Source organism: Amblyomma mixtum, chromosome 5 (assembly GCF_055824585.1).
Source record: "Amblyomma mixtum isolate Tamu chromosome 5, ASM5582458v1, whole genome shotgun sequence".
Lineage (NCBI taxonomy): Eukaryota > Metazoa > Arthropoda > Arachnida > Ixodida > Ixodidae > Amblyomma > Amblyomma mixtum.
Genome location: NC_143016.1, coordinates 89,821,899 through 89,842,597, shown reverse-complemented (window position 1 = coordinate 89,842,597; position 20,699 = coordinate 89,821,899). Strand labels below are relative to the sequence as shown.

Genomic DNA, 20,699 nt, shown 5'->3' with positions numbered 1-20,699 from the left:
ACTGGCGCTTTTGGTAACTTTTTGGAAATAAAGACATCGTTATTTCGGCATTTTACTGAAGTATTCTTGTTCAATTCAGCGCATTACGTCATGATTCTGGCTGACAGCAGCTGCTCTCAGCTGCTCTCCATCTGTCAGGGTTGAGTGCATAAATTCTTTTTTTGTACGCTACATGGCTTTAAGAAAACAACTCGCAAGACGGGAGGCAGTCAGATCTCCACACACTTCCAGACATATCTGTAGTTCTCGCTGTTATGGAAGCTAGCCTGCGGTTCTACATCGAGATTGCTTCTTAGGATTACTACTTCCGGTATTTGCTCCTGCTATGTCACTCCCTTCAAACTAATATATTCTCTTCGGGATAAAAGGTCAGTTGCGTATAGTATGGCTAATGAAGTCCAATAACGGCCGTTTTTTTTTCGTTATTTCAATTACCTTATGAGCGTTTTATTCAAACAAAATTCTTCGTCATACATAATAAACTTGTTGGGGCCACATAAGAGGTCGTAGATGAACAAGCAGGCGCTGCTGATATTATGCAGTCCCTCCAGGGTGACCCAGAGATCACAACCTGCGTCAGAAATCAGAGACATCAGTGTTACCTAACGCCCGCAGCAGCACATACATAATGTTAAAGGAAAAACGTTCAAACGAAAGTACGAATTGATTGTAGCGATGGCGTCAAAATTCATAAGCTACGCACAGAGCTCGCAAGAAGATTACCCAGTACCCTATCAGTAACATCCTTTGGCCTCAACTGCCTCTAGAGAGGAGAGGCTCAGAGATAGTTCTTACAATGGTGATTGCAGTACGGTGCCAGTAAGAATATTTGGGCTCATGTGCAGTACCAATGAATCGTCTTTCTTCCCGAAGCTAGTTCAACAAAAAAAGAAAGAAGAAAAATACACCATCCAGATGCTTGACTTCTCCACGCACAGCGTTCCAGTAGTACCATTTTCCGCATTCTATTTTGCGGCGACCACTGTCGTTCGTGAATTTTGCGATCTTTGTGCGGTCAGTACCGTGGTTACCCCATTCAGTCACATGGAGAGAGAGAGAGAGAGAGAGAGGCTCTTTAACATAAAAGCAGAGAATTCGTTCGAAGTATAAATTGGCTGGCTTGCTACTCAGCGCGGGGAAGAGAACTGAACTACGTTCGCTGTAGGACAAAAGGCCTCTCCTTCGCCAGCTGCAGCCACCTTATCATTGCAAACTTTCTGATCTCGTCGGTGAATTAAGACTTTCCCGAATGCCTGAGAGGAGGCAGCAGCTGGGCTGGCCGCTCAACCACTTGTGCCGTCTCGCCAGCGCGTAAAGCAACGCGTCTACAATGCATCTACATGGGCCAGTGACAACAGGAGAAAGGAAGTTTCGTTTGCAGTCGTCATCGCGTGGTGTGCTTACCATTGTTCCGATGCGGCGCGCGATCAATGTCGCAGTTGTCGTACGCGGACGCCACCAAGGGATAGTAGACGGACAGGGGGTTGTCTGCAATAAAACCGTGCCGTTTTGATTAAGACATGCACTCAAGAAATAAAGCGTCAGCATGGGGTACTGGCACGCGGCTTATTGTAATCGCACCTGCTGTTTTACGCATTTTAATGGCCTCATTACAGTAAATGCTAGATTTCCATCAAACATATCCGAGCATATTCGTTCTGTAATACTGTAAACGCCACTCATCCTGGGTCCATTGCGATAATCCCCGAGTATATGTTTCGGTTAGTGGTTTATCGTCACATATGCCACGGCAAATGAAAGAAGCCTAGCCCATAGCAATGAGCCATAGTGCTGCACTAGATGTGCGAACTGAGAACTAAAACTTGTGCAGACATATGCTTAGCTAAACCATGTGGATTTTTTGCTGAGAAATGTTTGCAAACAAAAAATTATTTTTATGGACCTTTCCAAAAAGGGCTCCCTGGGCGCTGCCATATTGTTCCCTGGACTGCTGTGTGCACCTCCCGCTAACACGGTGGAAGCGGCGAAACGCCTCCTCTCTGGACTGCTAGAAACCGGTTCCGCCGCCGGAAACAATATGGCAGCGCCCAGGTTGGAAAGGTGTCACACAGCACAAGGAGCCAATCTTTGCTAAGAAGACATGCAGGCAGTTCCTGATAGCTTGAACTTGTGCAGCGCCGTCACGATATCAAGCGACAAGGGCTACGGCAAATAACAAAGCCCCCTGTCGTCACGGAAGTCTTCTGAATCTACGTCACGTCCGGTCAAGACACCCAGACGCGCCGCAGAATCCCTTACAGGACACTTCCCGCCAGTATCGTCACATACCTGTCTTATTCATGAGCCAATTATACTTGCCAAGCGAACTTCTCTTCCGCCACTTTCCTAACTCCCGGCTGAGCTGTTCTCCATGTGCTGCACTCAGCGCTTAACGCAATGGTCACCCTTGGTGGTTGACATTACCTACGTGCTGGACAACCATCATATCAAACCTAGCTGCGGCCCGCCGCGATGGCTTAGTGGTTATGGTGCTCGGCTGCTGACCCGAAAGGCGCGGGTTCGATCCCGGCCGCGGCGGCGGAATTTCTTTGGAGGAGAAATTCTAGAGGCCCGTGTACTGTGCGATGTCAGTGCACGCTAAAGAACCCCAGGTGGCCGAAATTTCCGGAGCCCTCCACTACGGCGTCTCTCATAGCCTTAGTCGCTTTGGGACGTTAAACCCCATAAACCAAACCAAACCAAACCTAGCTCCGGTGTCAACCTGCTTGTTGAATAGGAGCGGGGTGGTTAACATGCTCCAGAGCGACCGAATCTGCCGCAGGGCGACGCACTCCAGATCGACCAGCGAAACACGAGCATGCGCCGGCAAGGAGCCCGTTGGAAGCTCTCATGTGCAACCGGTTCCGGCAGTTTACGAATGACGATTTCCCCTGGCTGAACGGGAATGGGGTGGGTGGTTAATATGCGCCAGAGCGACCAAATCTGCCACAAGGCGTCCCACTCCAGATCGACCACCGAAACACGAACATGGTCCGGCAAGGAGCCCGATGGAAGCTCTCATGTGCAAACCGTTTCAGGAAGTTGACCCTAGCATCCGTTTGCCCATTTTCGCTTGACGATCGCCAAATATGGTGACACAGTTCAGATGTATATTGCACTTAGCTTGTCAGGTGCGCCGCGTTTTGTCATGTCCAATTTTCAGTGACAACCTGGGCTAAACATGGGAACTGATTGCATGTCCTGCGTATGTATGCATCTACCGTTTTGTATGAGTAGTTGCGCGTTGCGCGTCAATGTAGCCAGTGAGTTTTCGACCGTTTTCAAGGCAATTCAAGAAACATTTTTTTAACAAGTACCTCTAATGGGATATACTTTTCGCCGCCGTCGCCGGCGTTGGTCTCCGCGCTCCTTCGACCGTTTTTCAAGTTAGTGGGGGCGAGATGCGTCACCTTTGTTTCGACCGTCTCGACGGCGCTGTTGGAATGTAAACAAACACCCGGAATGTCTCAAAACGCGCTAAAAACAGGCAAGCACAACTTGGCCATTCCCGAGGTGACGACACCGCGCCCTGGAATCCGCCGCTAAATCGGCGGATCAAGAGGGAGCGCTCCGCCGTGGAGCGAACTAATCCGTAACGACAAGTGGAACTCGCAAACCCGATCCACAGCGACCAGTGAAACTCGCATTCGCCTCCGCAGAGTAAAAAAAAAAATCTGCTCCGTATCGATGATTGGAATTCGCCATAAAATTTTCTTTCCTTCCTCTGCCGTCCTCTTGCACAAAAGCTTTCGCTGCCACCTGGGCACGTTGGCCAGTCGTCTGAAGGTTATTCTTCTTTACCACGGCGCTAAGAGAAATTATCCTTTGTTTGATAATGATGATGATTTTCTTATGGCACAAGGGCAGCCTTGACCAAAGGGGCCATGGTACAGGGTGGGGACCGAGAGCCATTTTCCAAGCGTGTCACCCCAGATAAACCGAGCATCAGGCGAGGAGAAAACCTGCACCGATTCTACCACCGGTGGGTATCCGGCGACACTGGGAATCGAACCCCACACTTCCTACATGCGAGGCAATTATCTTTCCTTTCATTCTGTTGTTATCGTTTTGATACCTACCAATAGAGTGTGTCCGCTAAAGAGTGTCACGGAAGGCACGTCTTGCCTGCTTATCGAGGAGCACTCACCATTGAACAGAGACACCGCCATAGCGTTGGGAACAGAATAACCTTCAGTGGCCTCTGTATGTAAGTATGTTGTCCGATTTATCCTGAAAATAAAAGAATGTCGCCTGTCAGTTCTTCAAGGTCGTTGACGAAACGACGAGCTGTTACTGAGCAGTGAATCTTCAACGTTTTTCTCGGCATACGTAAATCTCTGTAGAGTTTTTAACCAATCCAGCCACACATGAATCTCATAATTTCGTACGTATTGCAATAAATTATGAAACCCTGGTTACACTCGTAATTCTGTATTAAAGGTGTTCTTATTGCACCAACAGTAATACTGCTCATTGATTTTGTCAATGAAAATGAACAGTGTTAATACTTCAACCTTGTAGATGCTGAGATTGCTTGAAACACCATTCATGTGATATCGCCGGAGTTCCACTGTTCTGTGTTGCATGTGCAAGATGTTAGACAAAACTATAAGGAGAGTATAGGCCCTATACTGAGAAAGCCCGTTAATGGGGTAAAGTACCGGATGCGCTACCTTGATCTGCACAGATTGTTGCAAAACGAGTGAGCGATTATTTTTTTTCGGAGACAATGGGACGCAGTGCAATTGACTAGCAACCTCTCTCTGTACGCAGTAAGTGCAAATCTAGTGCGTGATCATAAAATATAAAATAAACACATGTATAAGTAATACTAAATACTACATTACCTGCATATTAGCGCGCTTCCTTTGTTTCATGTCTCATGATGGCGCGAGAAAGATGTCAGAGGTTTAACCGAATAGTTGGAAGTAGAAACAAGCATGGACTGACTGGAGAACAATTACAGCTGGAATCGCTATCCATTCAACTCTTCCTCTGCTTACTTATGTCATCTTAATCAGTGTCTTTCAATTTTCGCAACTGCTGCGTGGTGCTCTCGCTAACAGCCGCGAAGTCAAGAGGACCTCTTCCTTCAAAGCGTATGGTGGTATAAATATCATGCACTTGATTGCCAGATGGGGTAGATTAAACACTTCGGCGTTCGTCTACTGAAGGTTTTCCTTTTTCTTAAAGTCAAGTATCCGCTTTCTACTAGCTGCGTTACATCGGTAGGGTTGGTTGTTGGGCTAGTTAGTATTGTATATTTAAGTTCATAGTTTTCCAGCGCAACGACACATGGTAAAGTAAGAGAAGAAGGACGAACACAGAGCTGTGTTCGTCCCTCTTCCCATATTTGGCCATGTGCTGTTGCTCTGGAAAACCATGAACTTAAATCTTGCTACAGTGTACCTTTGGTGACAGCGTCATATGCTTCGCAGGTAGTATAGTTTAGAAATACGGTATAATACCAGTCATATCCGCGCAACCACCGACACCGTCCAGCCTCCCGAGAAATAATAAATGACGCTGTTATGCTTCGAGTCGGTACAGTTCTGCGAAAACGTAAGCGACTAACAGCAGGCAGCATTTGGCAGCATTTGCTGTCGCCGCGGAAAAATGTAAAGTAGATCTGTCGCTAGTAGTAGCAACCACGCACGTCAGAGAGAAAGAGAAGAGAGTCAGTGACGATTCAGTTCTCGGGATGCTTGCACCTTTCCTTCGTGGCGTCTTTGTCGCGACTCGTGTCCAAAGCAACAAAGTGAACGCGGTACGTGGTGGCCGCCAGCCGCTGTTTGTCAGCAGCGAATTTTTGGCTAAGGCCACCTGCGGGGTCCCTTATTGTAGTCAAATTCAGGTGAGGTGGGCGGCTAAGTGGCACTGTACGGTAGTCTCATACACAATAACACCGCATTACTCAAAACCGGTGAAGGAAAACGTCGTATATACATTGCAGTGCCGTAAACAACTCTAATCTCCTCTACAAATAAAATAAGAGTGCTGTTAGCGACTGCAGCGGTAGGTTACAGTACAGTGGCCAACAGCGATGTGCTGGTACCACCAGCAGTGTCAGTCAAACTTGAGCCCGCGAAAAAGCTGCCGCGCAGAATGGGCTACCTACATTTTGCCGCTTGCATTGTCCCAGTAGAACGTGTCGGCGACGGCCCGCTTTCTTTCGAAGTCCCATTCCCGAATTTTACCGTGGATGCACTGGCCGTCCCATCCCACAAGGGGATCGTGTTCAAACGACCTCTGACGCAGAACGAACACCGAAGGTTGCAAGAAGGTCTGGAGAAGAAAATAAAAGTCAGAAGTGGGAGTATTCTTTTGGTAACGCAGTTTTTTCCACGTGGCAGGCAGTCACGGCAATGCGTTATCACAACTGGATGATTCAGCAAGCAAAATTAAAGATGACGGGCTTGTTATGACACATATGAAAGAAGCGAACAGTTTCTGAGCTCAACGAGAGAGCACGGGAAAATATTTATGGCATGGGTGGTTTAACGCACCATGCTGCACATGGGCCATGAGAGACGCGGAAAATATTATTGTTGTTCTTGCTGTTGTTCGAGGGGCAAGTAAATGAGCAATCTCATATATGGGGTAATTTCACAAATCACAAGACAATATGCCGCTAATGGGAGCTGAATCCACATTCTTGGAAACAAGGGAAGTTCATCATCTCTCACTTCTGAATTACGTGACGGTAAAGGGACGGCAGAAAGTTAGGTGGGCGGATGAGATTAAGAAGTTTGTGGAGATACGGTGGTCGCAGCTGACAACAGACAGAGTTAATTGGAGAGACATGGGGGAGAGGCCTTTGCCCTGCAGTGGGCGCAGTCCGGCTGATGATGATGATGATGGAAAAAATATGAAAGCACCGAGCCGTATTATTTCTCAACGAATGTCGCAAAGAGAACTGAAGCATGTATGCCGGTATCGGCGACACTCAGGCTGCTCTCGCTTCGAAGGACGTCGCCAAGTTTCCTGGAAAATGTCCCAAGAGGCACTGGGCGATGGCCCCGCTGAAGTCGCGACGAAAATGCACTCCATGGGTTTCCCACCTAATTATACCGTGCGAGCGAAAGAAAGTGCTACGAAGCTGAATTCGAGACACACTGCAATCGCCATTTTGCAATGGCTATGCGCCGAAAACAGCAGGATGTTTGTTGCAAGCAGCAGTACCTGCAGTGCTTAGCATTAACGCAGAAAGAAACGATGGGCAGTGATGCAGGAAAGTCTCGTAACTTCCGAAAGAGTGAAACAGCGCGAAGACGAGAGAAATAAGTGATACATACGACTGCTGACTATCAACCAACTTTATTATGAGGGGGCGAACTGGCACAAAGAGCTTAAAAAAGGATTTTACTGCAAGCGAAAATTCACGTGTACTCGAATTCAGGTGCCAGACCGCCCCTATATACAGCTTCGCCGAAAGACCACCATGAAGTTGGTTGATAGCCGGCGCCCGTATGAGTCACTTCTTGCTCTTACTTCTCTCGTTTCTTTCGCGCTATTTGACTCTTTCAGTCATGTACCAAGCATCCCAAATCAACACACTATTGCGGCTCATAACTTCAGCCGTAAGCGAAGCTGCATCGGCGTGCGTACATGTATCTCTGTCAGCAAGTTGTTTTTGTTTGGTCAGATGTTTAGGGGAATACTCCAAGGTTGAGTAGGTTTGTAATGAGGGAATAATTACTCATTGGCATCCACCCAAGCGCAACCATACGGCCTTCATTGCAATTTTTTGTTTACGCTTCTACTAATCTATTGACCATCTTCCACAAGCAATGCATTCAACAGGTCTACAGATTACCTTCCACGAATCCTGATGAGGCGAAAGATAAGCTTTCCTCTCAGGAAGACTCGATGCTGTGACGCAGACCATGACAGCAAAGGCGAGCCCAACGCAGCCCGCGACAAAGGAGTGACCATGCATAGCTGGATTCTCTTCGTTGCTGCCTTTATCTGCGGTGTACGCAAACAAATGTGACACAAGAGTGTGAACAAATGTCCAGAAGATGCCAGCAACGCCGTTTGTCTCTAAATCGCACCACAAACTGATGACTTCTAGCGTCAGTTACTGGGGAATGCGTCTGCGAAGAAATAAGTGTTACCGCTAAGAAAAGGTTTTGGCTGTCTTTCTAGCCTTTTATAGATACCCGGCACATTGAAACGTGGTTGGTTAGTTTGGTTTATGGGGTTTAACGTCCCAAAGCGACTCAGGCTACGAGAGACGCCGTAGAGAAGGGCTCCGGAAATTTCGACCACCTGGGGTTCTTAAACGTGCACTGACATCGCACAGTACACGAGCCTCTAGAATTTCTCCTCCAAAGAAATTCAACCGCCGCGACCGGGATCGAACCCGCGTCTTTCGGGTCAGCAGCCGAGCACCATAACCACTGGGCCACCGCGGCGGCTTAACGCGTCGAACACATGCTTAAAACCCCGTAGATGGGAGCGAGAATGGGTTACTTAACTTCGCGGTAAACTGTACCGACATTAAAAAAAGTTGAAGTAAACACGGGTCAAGACGAATGGCCTAGGCATAAATCATAGTTTCGTTGTTTTTCTTTTGTTTGGTCTTCATTCCGCGAAGTGCACACAATACATGACGGCTAGCTAGAAGAACTGCCAAGGACTTAAACGCACAAGGCCGCTGCAATATACTTGCAGCGGCCTTGCAGCGGCCGCTGCAATGCAAGGCCGCTCGGCCTCCTCTAAATTAAATGAAGAGCCGGGTGGCGCAAACTGTTGGGAAAGGTACAAAACCGGCCAGAGACATACCCAACAATTCTGGACAAAGATATTTTTCAACGGGAAAGAATATACGAGCGCAATCAATTCATATACATAAGATTTCATTATAACGATTCATAAGATTTCATTGTAACAATCAATATACTCGTAGATCTCCCGTCGGCAGGCTTGAATTTTTTTTGCTATTGACGTTCTTGCTATCGTCAAAAGCGTTCCCCATTGCTTTTCGATAGCAGCCTTAACAGCTCGATGCGAGCGAAGGAAAGACTATCAAAGAAAGATCTTCCTAGACGTCCGAAGAATTTACTATTGCCTTAAATATTTTAATAACAGTACCTTATAGTTTTTCATGCTTGGAAATTTTTGCCCAAAAACCTTGGACATGGACGCAGCACAAGATAGAGGTGCCCATAGGAGGGCGGCTGGACTAAAAACTTAAGGTTCCGTTTACAGTGGCGTATAAGTGCTCGGATGATTTGGTGGTCCGTTTTTATGCAAAACCTTCGTGGTTATTCCAGCCAATCTCCTGTCCATTTTTCTGCACTGTCGAGGCTTTTTGGCTTGTCTTACGTTTCTTAGGAACCCAACTTTCACCAAAAATTTTACTAATGTTACGTTACTCCACTGCCTTAAAAACAGAGTGGCTAGCTATTGTAACAACCCTTGAATCATCTGTTTTATCTGCCCCCATTGTATTCACAATTATTTTCCATTAAAAGGCATAATCCTGGATATAAACGCTCAAAACCGCCACCTACGTTTATAAGAATTTAAAAACGTTCACTTCTGCCCCCTTCTTTGTTATATTTCGGGTTTTTTAAATGTAGATGCTGCCCTGAATATTTTTACGATTCTTTCCGCCATAGAAGAAATGTTTCGTGAGTACTCACGGACGGCAGCACGTTCCAGGGACCTCACCGTGAACGCTATACCACTGCTCAACGGCAGACTCCAGTAAAATACCGCAGCGCTTGCAGGAAGGCGTCTGCGTAACAATAAAAGGCAAATAAACGCCGAAGAAAGAGCGCAGGCGAAAAAAAAAAAAGAAAGCGCTCGGACAGCGATGCCTCCCCTGTAAGGAAATACAACCGGTTCCATGCGCCGAAGCAATCGCTACAGCGAAACAAACAACTTACTGCAGGTTACTCAACGTGTTTACCGCTGCCACATGCAACCGTAATCAGCTTATTGACGCTGCAGAATAAAAATGGTCATCGCTCTGTCAGAATAAGTTGGTAATAACACATAATGTGAATGCAGCACAGCTTGGTGCTGAGCACGTTGGTACGCTGCACTGGGAATTCAGTTATGAAGATTGCACGAGGAAAAATGACGAAACACAAGGAGATGTCGCTGCGGTAAACATGAGCCACAACAGCGCGTATTCTTGGAGGCGCTAACCGTCCCTAATAATGGGTCGGCATGCGTCACCGCGTCATCCATTGCTTCCACTGACGAAGAAAAGGCGTTAAGTTCTGCGCATGCGTACAACAGGTTAGCACGGGCACATTCATTTGGGATCAGGGCTCCTGAGCCCGTGGGGGGGGGGGGGGGGGGGGGGGGTCAGAGCTCTCCTAAGTATGGGGATTCCCTCCGCCCCCCCCCCCCCCCCCCCCTCTTGTCCCATTTTGCACAGTTTTAAATGCAAATGCCCATTTACATCGACCCCGCCTCACGATAAGAATACTACCGCAGAGACCCCCCTCGTTTCCGGCGTCCCTGCTTGGGTTCTGTATAAACATTAGTTTCGTGTTGCGAATAAATTTGATTAGTCAGTTTTGTCTAATTTCTCTCTTCCTCGCGCCGTTTTCACACCGCCAATTCGTGTTGTACAACTACAGCCAAAGGTAGATACAGAAACTCACTATGTTTGTCGTACTGGGTGTACAAATTAGACTGAGTATTTTTACTTTTTTATCGGTTTTTATCAGAAGCTTTTTCAAGGAGGTTACATGGTCATGTCGGAGAATAATCGTCACCGTCAGATTCATATTTCACTAAAACTAATAACTGTGCGTGCTAGTCACATCAACTGGCGCACATTTTCATATATTATAAATTTAGATATTTGCTCTATACAAAGAGCTGAACCTCCCTTCTCAATCCTTTTTTGAATCATTCATCCTCCTCCCCTTAGTGTAGGACAGCCAGCCAGGCACAAGCCATGGGTTGACCTCCTTGAATCTCATTTCTTCTGTCTCTCTATATCTCCCTAAAGCGGCAGTATTCTACGATTGTTCCATTTCTTAAAACGCCCATGTTCGTGGATATCCGCCTCCTGATTTCACAGTCAATTGTCTCTTATTTCGCACACGAGACGGTGACGTTTGGCGAGAAACTTCTCCTCGGTGTTGCGCACCTGTTGCATATGTGGCGTTTCTTCTTCCTCCGGCACAAAGCAACAGGTGAAAGGGGTAGTTCACTCTTCGCCTTCGGCTAGGGAAATCGAAGACACGAGAAAAAAAGTAGTGAACGAAGAAGCTAGCCTCGATAGATGACGCTTTCAACGATTCCGACGTCTCCACTGCTTGAGCCATTAGCCTCTCCTTGCTGCAGCGGATTTTCAACACCTGGATTTTCCTTGGAGTGTGCGGATGTGCAGTTCGAGGCAATGACCCTCTTGCGCTGCGAAATGCCGTGGCTAAATGTTTATTTACGTCGATCGGGGTTATCTATGACCAAACTTTGTGAGTCTTGTGGAGAAATTGAGTCCGTGTATTACTTTTTCCTCTTCTGCCGGTGGTTCGCTGCTCTTCGTAGAATTTACTTGGAGGTCCCCTCGCTCACTAGAGCTTCCTCTGTATATTCCGATTCTCCTGTCCTTCGGGGCATGCACCAAGGGATATGTCCTGAAACCGGTGTGCGATTATATTCACGCCTATATAATCACATAGATTCATCCGCTAGGATGAGAATTCACTCCTTTTTCTTTTCCGTGTCTTTCATCACTTTTTATACAAATTCTAGTCTAAGACACAAAATTAACCAAATACTCCACTCCTTGTACATGAGTGCGTTTTTATCCGCTATGCACCCTGGCCAATCCCCCGTCGTCGGTATGTGCCATTAAGCCTGACATCATCATCATCACGAGAGTTTCTGTAAAAGTCTACCTTATACGCATAACAAAACAGGTCCAAGCCCAAGTGGATAATAGAGTAGCAGCATAGTCTGAAGACTAGGTAATGCATGTTATCCAAATGGGCTTGAAAAAAGAAACCGAACGAGAGAAAGAAGTAGTTCACGAAGATAATAGTCTCGAAGAATATATGTGCCTCAATGGGAGGTCCGTTAAGAGAAGTCTAAGGAAAATGTTTCCTACTGCATAAAGGAATATCATACTGATTTCATGCATTTGGATAACTGAGGTGTAGCACCGATTAGCCCCACCAGATTGTCCCCCATCCGTGAGCTCGCACTAGGTGAAGAAGGAGCTTTCGTAATAGAAGTGCAAAGAAAAGAGTAATAAAGACAGCTTATACGACTTTGCGTTCAAAAGACAATGGCTTGTTATTCTTGCTATTATAGAAGCTGGCGTTCGGACTTGAATTGGATCAGCTTTTTTAATATAGCATTCGCCGTATTCCCACCGGTGTTCTTACCTGCTTCAGTCGAACTCATAACTGGGTTGAAGCAAAAAGGAGTGTAGCTAAAGCTCGCAAGCTGGTCTTCCACATTTCGTTTACCGGCCTCAGTAAGCGCAGAGGCCCCGGCATCCCACCTAAAGACACGGCAGACGTAACTAGTTTTACAAGGCTCGGTGACCTTTTTCGGGTTTTTTTTAAATATTTTTCGGAGTCCATTTAAACGAAATTCTTCTCACACGCAACAAACTTGTTAGGGCCGCATAAAATATTGTAGACTAAGAGGCATGTGTTGCTAACATTCCGCATTCTCTCCAATGTGACCCAAAGCTGTTCACATGCGTGAACAGTGAGATATCTTGATGTGTCCAAAGTAAAAACAAAAAATTCACTGTCTAGCAAAACGTGCACAAATGAAGCTTCAGTTCGGTGTTATTTACTTAAGGTCAGAGCCCTCAACATAGCTTAAAGACTACTTGTCGTCAGTGCATTAACCACAGCGTTTGACCACGAATGCCTATTAACAAGACCGACAAAAGATGGTGGCCACATGGTACAGCACCAGTAAGAAAGCTCGTTCTCAGGCCGTAACAAGAAGCTGTATCAAACGAAATCCCCTTGATCACTAAAGATGTTGCCACAACACAGAAGAAAACCACGCCACCAAGATTATTGATATCTCCTCGCAGAATTGCGGTTACGGCACAGCAGCAATTTTCCTCACAATTTTCCTCACGATTGAAGATCGGGAGAAAGAGCTGCGAATCTGTACGTCGTTCTATGTGCACAGTAGAGCCCGATAAGAAGCCAGTTGCACGTACGACACTCCTTTTGTTGGGCTAGGTTTCGACTTTACACACTGCGTCCCACCTGGGCCACTGTCTTGGGAATAGAGAGCACAGCCGAAACGAGTATTTCTCGCGAGATATTGTGTTTGTGTGCGTGCGCGGGCGCGTGTGTGCGTGTGTGTGGTTTATGGGTTTTAACGCCCCAAGCAACTCAGGCTATGAGGGACGCCGTAGTGAATCCGGAAATTTCGACTAACTCGTGTGTGTGTGTGTGTGTGTGTGTGTGTGTGCGCGTGTGCGTGTGCGTGTGCGTGTGCTTTGTTTGTTTGTTTGTTTGTTTGTTTGTTTGTTTGTTTGTTTGTTTGTTTGTTTGTTTGTTTGTTTGTTTGTTTGTTTGTTTGTTTGTTTGTTTGTTTGTTTGTTTGTTTGTTTGTTTGTTTGTTTGTTTGTTTGTTTGTTTGTTTGTTTGTTTGTTTGTTTGTTTGTTTGTTTGTTTGTTTGTTTGTTTGTTTGTTTGTTTGTTTGTTTGTTTGTTTGTTTGTTTGTTTGTTTGTTTGTTTGTTTGTTTGTTTGTTTGTTTGTTTGTTTGTTTGTTTGTTTGTTTGTTTGTTTGTTTGTTTGTTTGTTTGTTTGTTTGTTTGTTTGTTTGTTTGTTTGTTTGTTTGTTTGTTTGTTTGTTTGTTTGTTTGTTTGTTTGTTTGTTTGTTTGTTTGTTTGTTTGTTTGTTTGTTTGTTTGTTTGTTTGTTTGTTTGTTTGTTTGTTTGTTTGTTTGTTTGTTTGTTTGTTTGTTTGTTTGTTTGTTTGTTTGTTTGTTTGTTTGTTTGTTTGTTTGTTTGTTTGTTTGTTTGTTTGTTTGTTTGTTTGTTTGTTTGTTTGTTTGTTTGTTTGTTTGTTTGTTTGTTTGTTTGTTTGTTTGTTTGTTTGTTTGTTTGTTTGTTTGTTTGTTTGTTTGTTTGTTTGTTTGTTTGTTTGTTTGTTTGTTTTATGGGGTTTAACGTCCCAAAGCGACTGAGGCTATGAGAGACGCCGTAGTGGAGGGCTCCGGAAATTTCGACCACCTGGGGTTCTTTAACGTGCACTGACATCGCACAGTACACGGGCCTCGAATTTCTCCTCCAAAGAAATTCAACCGCCGCGGCCGGGATCGAACCCGCGTCTTTCGGGCCAGCAGCCGAGCACCATAGCCACTGAGCCACCGCGGCGGCGTGTGTGTGTGTGTGTGTGTGTGTGTGTGTGTGTGTGTGTGTGTGTGTGTGTGTGTGTGTGTGTGTGTGTGTGTGTGTGTGTGTGTGTGTGTGTGTGTGTGTGTGTGTGCGTGCGTGCGTGCGTGTGTGTGTGTGTGTGTGTTTGTGTGTGTGTGTGTGTGTGTGTGTGTGTGTGTGTGTGTGTGTGTGTGTGTGTGTGTGTGTGTGTGTGTGTGTGTGTGTGTGTGTGTGTGTGTGTGTGTGTGTGTGTGTGTGTGTGTGTGTGTGTGTGTGTGTGTGTGTGTGTGTGTGTGTGTGTGTTATGTAACATCACACAGTGTAATAATATTCATGTTTTACTCGAAACCTCAACTTCAGCTTGTCACCACAAGTTCTTCCTGCAGGCATATCGCTTGCTGCTTTGTCTTCTCTCACCGACTGTAACGTCAGTGCTCTCTCACCTGGACCGCCTTCTACTGTCTCTCAAGCACCCACATCCCGGTCAACGTTCCGCAATCCATTTCTGCGATGATTGCTGCTGACCTGAGCCCCGAGCATGCACAGGATCTTCACACCCTTTTGGTGTCCTACACCGACATTTTTTACTTTTCTTCTGCTCCTCTGGGTCAAACATCGGTAGTGACTCACCGCATTGACACCGGCAATGCAAGACCTATACACCGGAGGCGTTATCGTGTGTCGCTACCAGAGCGCCAGGTCATCCAGCGGGAGGTCGACAAGATGTTGGCCAACGATATCATCGAGCCTTCCAACAGCCCTTGGGCATCTCCTGTCGTGCTCGTGAAAAAGAAAGACCAAAGTTGGCGGTTTTGCGTCGATTATTGTCATCTCAACAAGGTCACGAAGAAAGGCGTCTATCCCCTTCCGCGCATAGATGATGCCCTGGACTGTTTACATGGCGCCCGCTACTTTTCTTCCATCGACCTTCGTAGCCGGTATTGGCAAATCTCTGTTGACGCTAGAGACCGCGAGAAAACAGCTTTCGTCATCCCTGATGGCCTTTACCAATTTAAGGTTATGCCCTTCGGCCTTTGTAACGCCCCTGCCACATTTGAACGGATTATGGACTCGTTACTCCGCGGCTTCAAGTGGACGACCTGTCTTTGTTACTTGGATGATGTAATTGTTTTCTCGCCCTCGTTTGAAACCCACCTGCTTCTCCTTTCGTCCATCTTGGCACTTTTCCGCCGCGCAGGTCTTCAACTCAACTAAAAAAAAATGCACTTTCGGCCGCCGCGAACTTAAAGTCCTCGGCCATTTGGTGAATGCGAGTGGCATACAATCTGACCCTGATAAAGTTCATGCTGTCAGTGCTTTTCCCTGTCCCCGCTCGCCCAGCGATGTCCGCAGCTTCATCGGTCTCTGTTCCTACTTTCGCCGGTTCGTCCCGAACTTCGCAGCCGTCGCTAGCCCTCTTACCAATCTGTTGCCGAAAGGCGTTCCTTTTTCCTGGGGACCAGAGCAGGCTACTGCATTCTTCAACCTTATCGCCGTCCTCACCAACCCTTCTGTATTGGCCCATTTCAACCCGTCTGCCCCGACTGAACTTCGCATCGATGCAGGTCACGGAATTCGAGCCATCCTTGCTCAGCGACAACGCGCCCATCACTGCGTGATTGCGTCTTCTTACTTCCGGCGAGAAGAATTACTCCATCACAGAACGCGAGTGCCTGGCTCTTGTTTGGGCCATTAGAAAATTCCGCACATACTTGTTCAGTCGACCATTCACTGTTATAACCGACCACCACGCCCTGTGTTGGCTCTCCTCTCTCAAGGACCCTACTGGCCGTCTTGGCCGGTGGGCACTGCGATTGCAAGAATACACCTTTTCTGTGGTTCACAAGTCCGGTCGCCTCCATCAAGATGCAGACTGCCTGTCACGCTATCCGATCGAGTCGATCCTCCTTCTTCTACAGACTGTAAGTCCTCTCCATCTCCGTCCTCTCTCACATTGCCGACGAACAGCGCTTGGATCCCACCCTCACCTCTCTCATCGACCGCCTCAGCACAGACCGGCGCGACACTTCTCTGGCCCGGTTTTTGCTGGACGGGAACACGCTGTACCGCCGCAACATGCGACCTGATGGCGCTGAGCACTTGCTAGTTGTTCCCCGACACCTACGCTCCACTATCCTCGAACAACTGCATGACGCACCTACGGCTGGTTATCTTGATGTCTCCCGTACGTACGACCGCGTGCGCCGGCGTTTCTTCTGGCCTTGTCTGTACCGCTCCGTCCAACGCTACGTGGCCGCTTGCGACCTCTGTCAGCGCCGAAAGAAGCCCGCTGTTCTGCCGTCTGGACACCTGCAGCCGATTCCCATCCCGACCGACCCGTTTTCTCGTGTTGGGCTTGATTTACTTGGGCCTTTCCCGGAGTCCTCCTCAGGGAACAAGTGGATTGCCATCGCCACCGATTATGCCACGCGGTGCGTGATCAAGTCAAGTCAAGTCAACTTTATTCCAGACATGTAAAGAAAATCACATGGCTCACAATCACGCCATTCCAACCAGCTGCGCCACTGACGTCGCTGACTTCCTTCTGCAGGACGTCATATTACACCATGGCGCTCCCCGTCAACTCCTTACCGACCGTGGCCGCTGCTTCCTCTCCCGAGTTGTTGACGAAATCCTTCGTTCGTGCTCCGTTCGTCACAAGTTCACCACGGCTTATCATCCTCCGACGAACGGCCTTACGGAGCGTCTCAACCGCACGCTGACAGACATGCTCGCCATGTGTGTATCCGACGACCACCGGGACTGGGGCATCAGCTTGCCTTTTGTCACCTTCGCGTACAACTCTTCGCGCCATGATACCGCTGGTTACTCGCCCTTCTATCTTCTCTTTGGACGAGACCCCTTACTACTTTTTGACACTCTGCTGCCCACAGCCGGCCCTGTCACTACATATGCGCGTGACGCTATCGCCCGAGCAGACGCCGCCCGCCAGGTTGCTCGTCACAAGCTCTCCGCCTCCCAAGAGGCTCAAAAACACCGCTACGATGGCCTGCACCGCGATGTGCACTACCCTGCCTGATCTCTCGTCTTGCTGTGGCTCCCATCCCGTCGTGTGAGGTTATGTGAAAAACTTCTGCCACGCTACACAGGTCCTTATCGTGTATTACGGGCAGTGACCGACGTAACGTACGGGATCACGCCGCTCCACCCAAAGTCCCCGTCCGCTCCACTGACATCTGAAGTCGTTCATGTGGCTCGCCTAAAGCCCTATCACCCACCCTCGACATCGCACGCCTAACACGCACCGGGACGTTGCCTTCAGCCGAGGGGGATAGTGTTGCCGGTTACTGAATAAGTGAACGAATCGTGAACGAAGAAGTGGCGGTGCGCTGGACGACGACGACGTTGGCAGTGGGTAGCTGGGCCCTTGAAGTCTGAGCTGAGTGCTGGCCATCTCAGAGCAGCTGCCAATATATACTTACAGTAACGTTAATACCGTAACATCCCCGTAACAATATTTTTGATAAAAAGCAGATAAGATTGTGGTGAGAGCTGTATACTCCAACAACTAGCGCACAGTTCACATATAACGCTGTTCCCTAAGGACGCATGGCCATGGTGGCCTTGACTTTTGAAGCGAAAAGCTTCACTACGCTAGTCAACACCGCGCTTCGCTTGAGCCGGCGTATGCCAGAGCACGAGTGACGTCACGCACGGCGCAGGCTACTGCGCATGTGCGCCGCCGCTTCTCCGCGCCACCGTTTGACCTTTCGCCGCAGCCGTGCGCAGTGCGCATTTGAAAGGAGGAGCACGGCCGCTTGATGCAAAGCGCAAAGCAAGGTCTCGCTTTGCGCTTTGTATCTAGCGGCCGTGGGAGGAGTGTATAAGGCGCGCTTGCCCATAGAAAAGGCGCACGCTGCCGCGTGTATATGCGTCATCGTTTGACGTTCGCCGCAAGCGCGTGTTTATCGCGGAGGCCGGCTATATAACCGCTTGCCAGAGAACAGGCGTGCGCATTCAACATGGAAAGAGGAGAGAGTGGTACTACCGATAAAGAAGTGCTACCACGGGAGTTGACTGAAAAGGAGCGATGAAAGGCTGAAAGCTCAACGAGCGTCCGAGACACCCGAACAACGAGAAGAACGTCTCGCTAAACAACGCAGCAAAGACAATCGCAATGTTTATGGCTGATAATCTTGCTACTACTACCCATAAATCATAAAGCATTACCATAAGCTAAACCATAAGCATCATTCCAGCTTTTCGCTTCGAGATATCCAGGCTTAACCTTAACTAAGCCCCAGCCAATTTTTTTTTCAGTATTGCTGCCAACCTAGTGGTACTGCGTTCGAATCCCAGCGTGGTCTGGTTGATTAGAGTGTCCGTTCTTGCCATATGCGTGCTTGGTGGTATCAGTATCCACGGCCCAAGAAATTACCCTGGAAATCTATGGTATTTAATGTTTATTCTCGAAAACATCGCTTCTGAAGCCGACCTGTTGCGCACATTAGAAATCGAGAAAAAAATTCACACCTGAGGTACCAGCCAGAAACATTGCTGAAGATTTTCTTCTGAAACCCAGTAGGAGCTCAGATGAAAATTCTTGAATGGACAAGAAATTCTACCGATTATATAGAGTGAAAGATCATTCACATCTCATAGACACACACGAAAATTCTTCATAAGTGTTCTGGACCCATCAAAATTTTCAAGAACCCCAAAATAACTTTCATTGAGTAAACGCAAAAACAAAGCACGAAAACATTTATACAAGTATCCAGCACCGGCAGAAAAGCAATATAGTCATTTCGGCTATTCCTCATTGTCTCGCATCCGAGAAAGGAGTAATACATGAAGCATAACACACCACTGATCCCATGGGTTTCAATGAAAAACTCAGATGCTTGAATCGGAGGAGAGTCCTTCATCGCTACTGAAGGAATGGAATGAAACAAGGAGTGAAAGAAAGAAGAGAGAAAGAAGCGCCACAGCACACAGGGTTCCCTTTGGATACCTTTTAAAAGGACCCAGAACTCGTGCTAAATGTAGCCATAGCAGCCATGCCATTTGACCTTAGAGCCAAATTTGTACCCAAGGAGCACAAAAGCGATATTATCAACGCAGTTCTTATTAAAGAACAAAAAATAATAGCATCTTGAATCATTGCAAGAAACAGAATGAAGAGCGCAAAATTTTGCCCCTTTGCTTGGTCTTCGAGCCACAGGAAGCACTGAGGACTTATTAAATCCTCAATGCTCCTAGATAGTCACCATGAGAGAGTAATTTTGCCACATTCGAGCCAACAAACCAGTAGAACATTGAAGCCGTAGACCTGACTTGATTCGTAGAATTTCCATTAGGCAGTCCAGCTTCATTTCGTTGCACATTTTTTTGTCAAGTTAACACAGGAGAATATGGGCCCAGCGCCAGCGTTACAACCTGGAACTGACAAAATTTTCCGCGCGCCTTGTCCTAGGAGTACGGTCTTTGTACGACGCCGCTGCGAACATGGTGTGTGATCAAGTTGACGGTAATTTTTTATAGGTGCCGTATTCTTGACTTCAGTTTGATGGAGAATATCCTAAAAAATTCAGCGGCAGCTTTAGAGGAGGAGGGTATGGCGAGAACGGAAGAAGGCGCAACCTGTTTGTTTATTTATTTATTTATTTATTTATTTATTTATTTATTTATTTATTTATTTATTTATTTATTTATTATACCCTCTGGGTACAAAGTACATTTCAGAGGGGAAGGGCAGTTTATGACAAGAAAAAGTAAACAAATCACAATTCATACAAAACTACAGAACAACTGAGGCAAGATAAAAAGAAGTGAGCAAAATTAACTCGGAACAGAATAATAAAATAGTTTAAGAATAATACTAGTAGGTGGAGAACACAACACTACAATAAAATACAAAAGCGATCATTATGTAATCAGAGTGGCAAGTATTCTTCTAAATTGAGATGTATCAGTGATGCTAGTTGTGACGCGGGTTGGGAATTCCATTCCATAGAGGTTAGCGGAAAATAGGATTGCGCACATGTCACTGTGTTATAATGAGGCACTGTGACCTTTTGTTGATGATGACGACGGTGAGAAATGAACGGTGCCGGTTGAATGTATCGAGAGCGAAGTTGAAAATTAGAGTAGAAAACCTTATAGAATAGACAGATGCGGAAGTGCTTACGGCGGGTAGCTAGTGGCAGGAGGTTTAAAGACCTTTTCATTTGGGTGACGCTAGATGTACGATGGTAATGGACTAAAATTAATTTAGTTGCACGATTCTGGACAGTTTCCAGAACCTGTGTCAGTGAGCCCTGTCCAGGGTCCCATATGGATGAAGCGTATTCCATTTGCGGTCGTACGTAGGTCGTGTATAGTAATGACTTTAATGAAGATG

At 47.0% G+C, this 20,699-nt stretch overlaps 1 long non-coding RNA gene across 1 annotated transcript; it reads right to left on the bottom strand.

The window, feature by feature from the left end:
• Positions 1 to 431: 431 nt before the first annotated feature.
• On the bottom strand, positions 432 to 4,224 carry LOC149342972 (uncharacterized). The gene is made up of 3 exons (XR_016283319.1): positions 4,148 to 4,224; positions 1,405 to 1,488; positions 432 to 571 (listed from the first exon to the last, which is right to left on the bottom strand). It is a non-coding gene; the product is annotated as an uncharacterized LOC149342972 (long non-coding RNA).
• Positions 4,225 to 20,699: the final 16,475 nt, after the last annotated feature.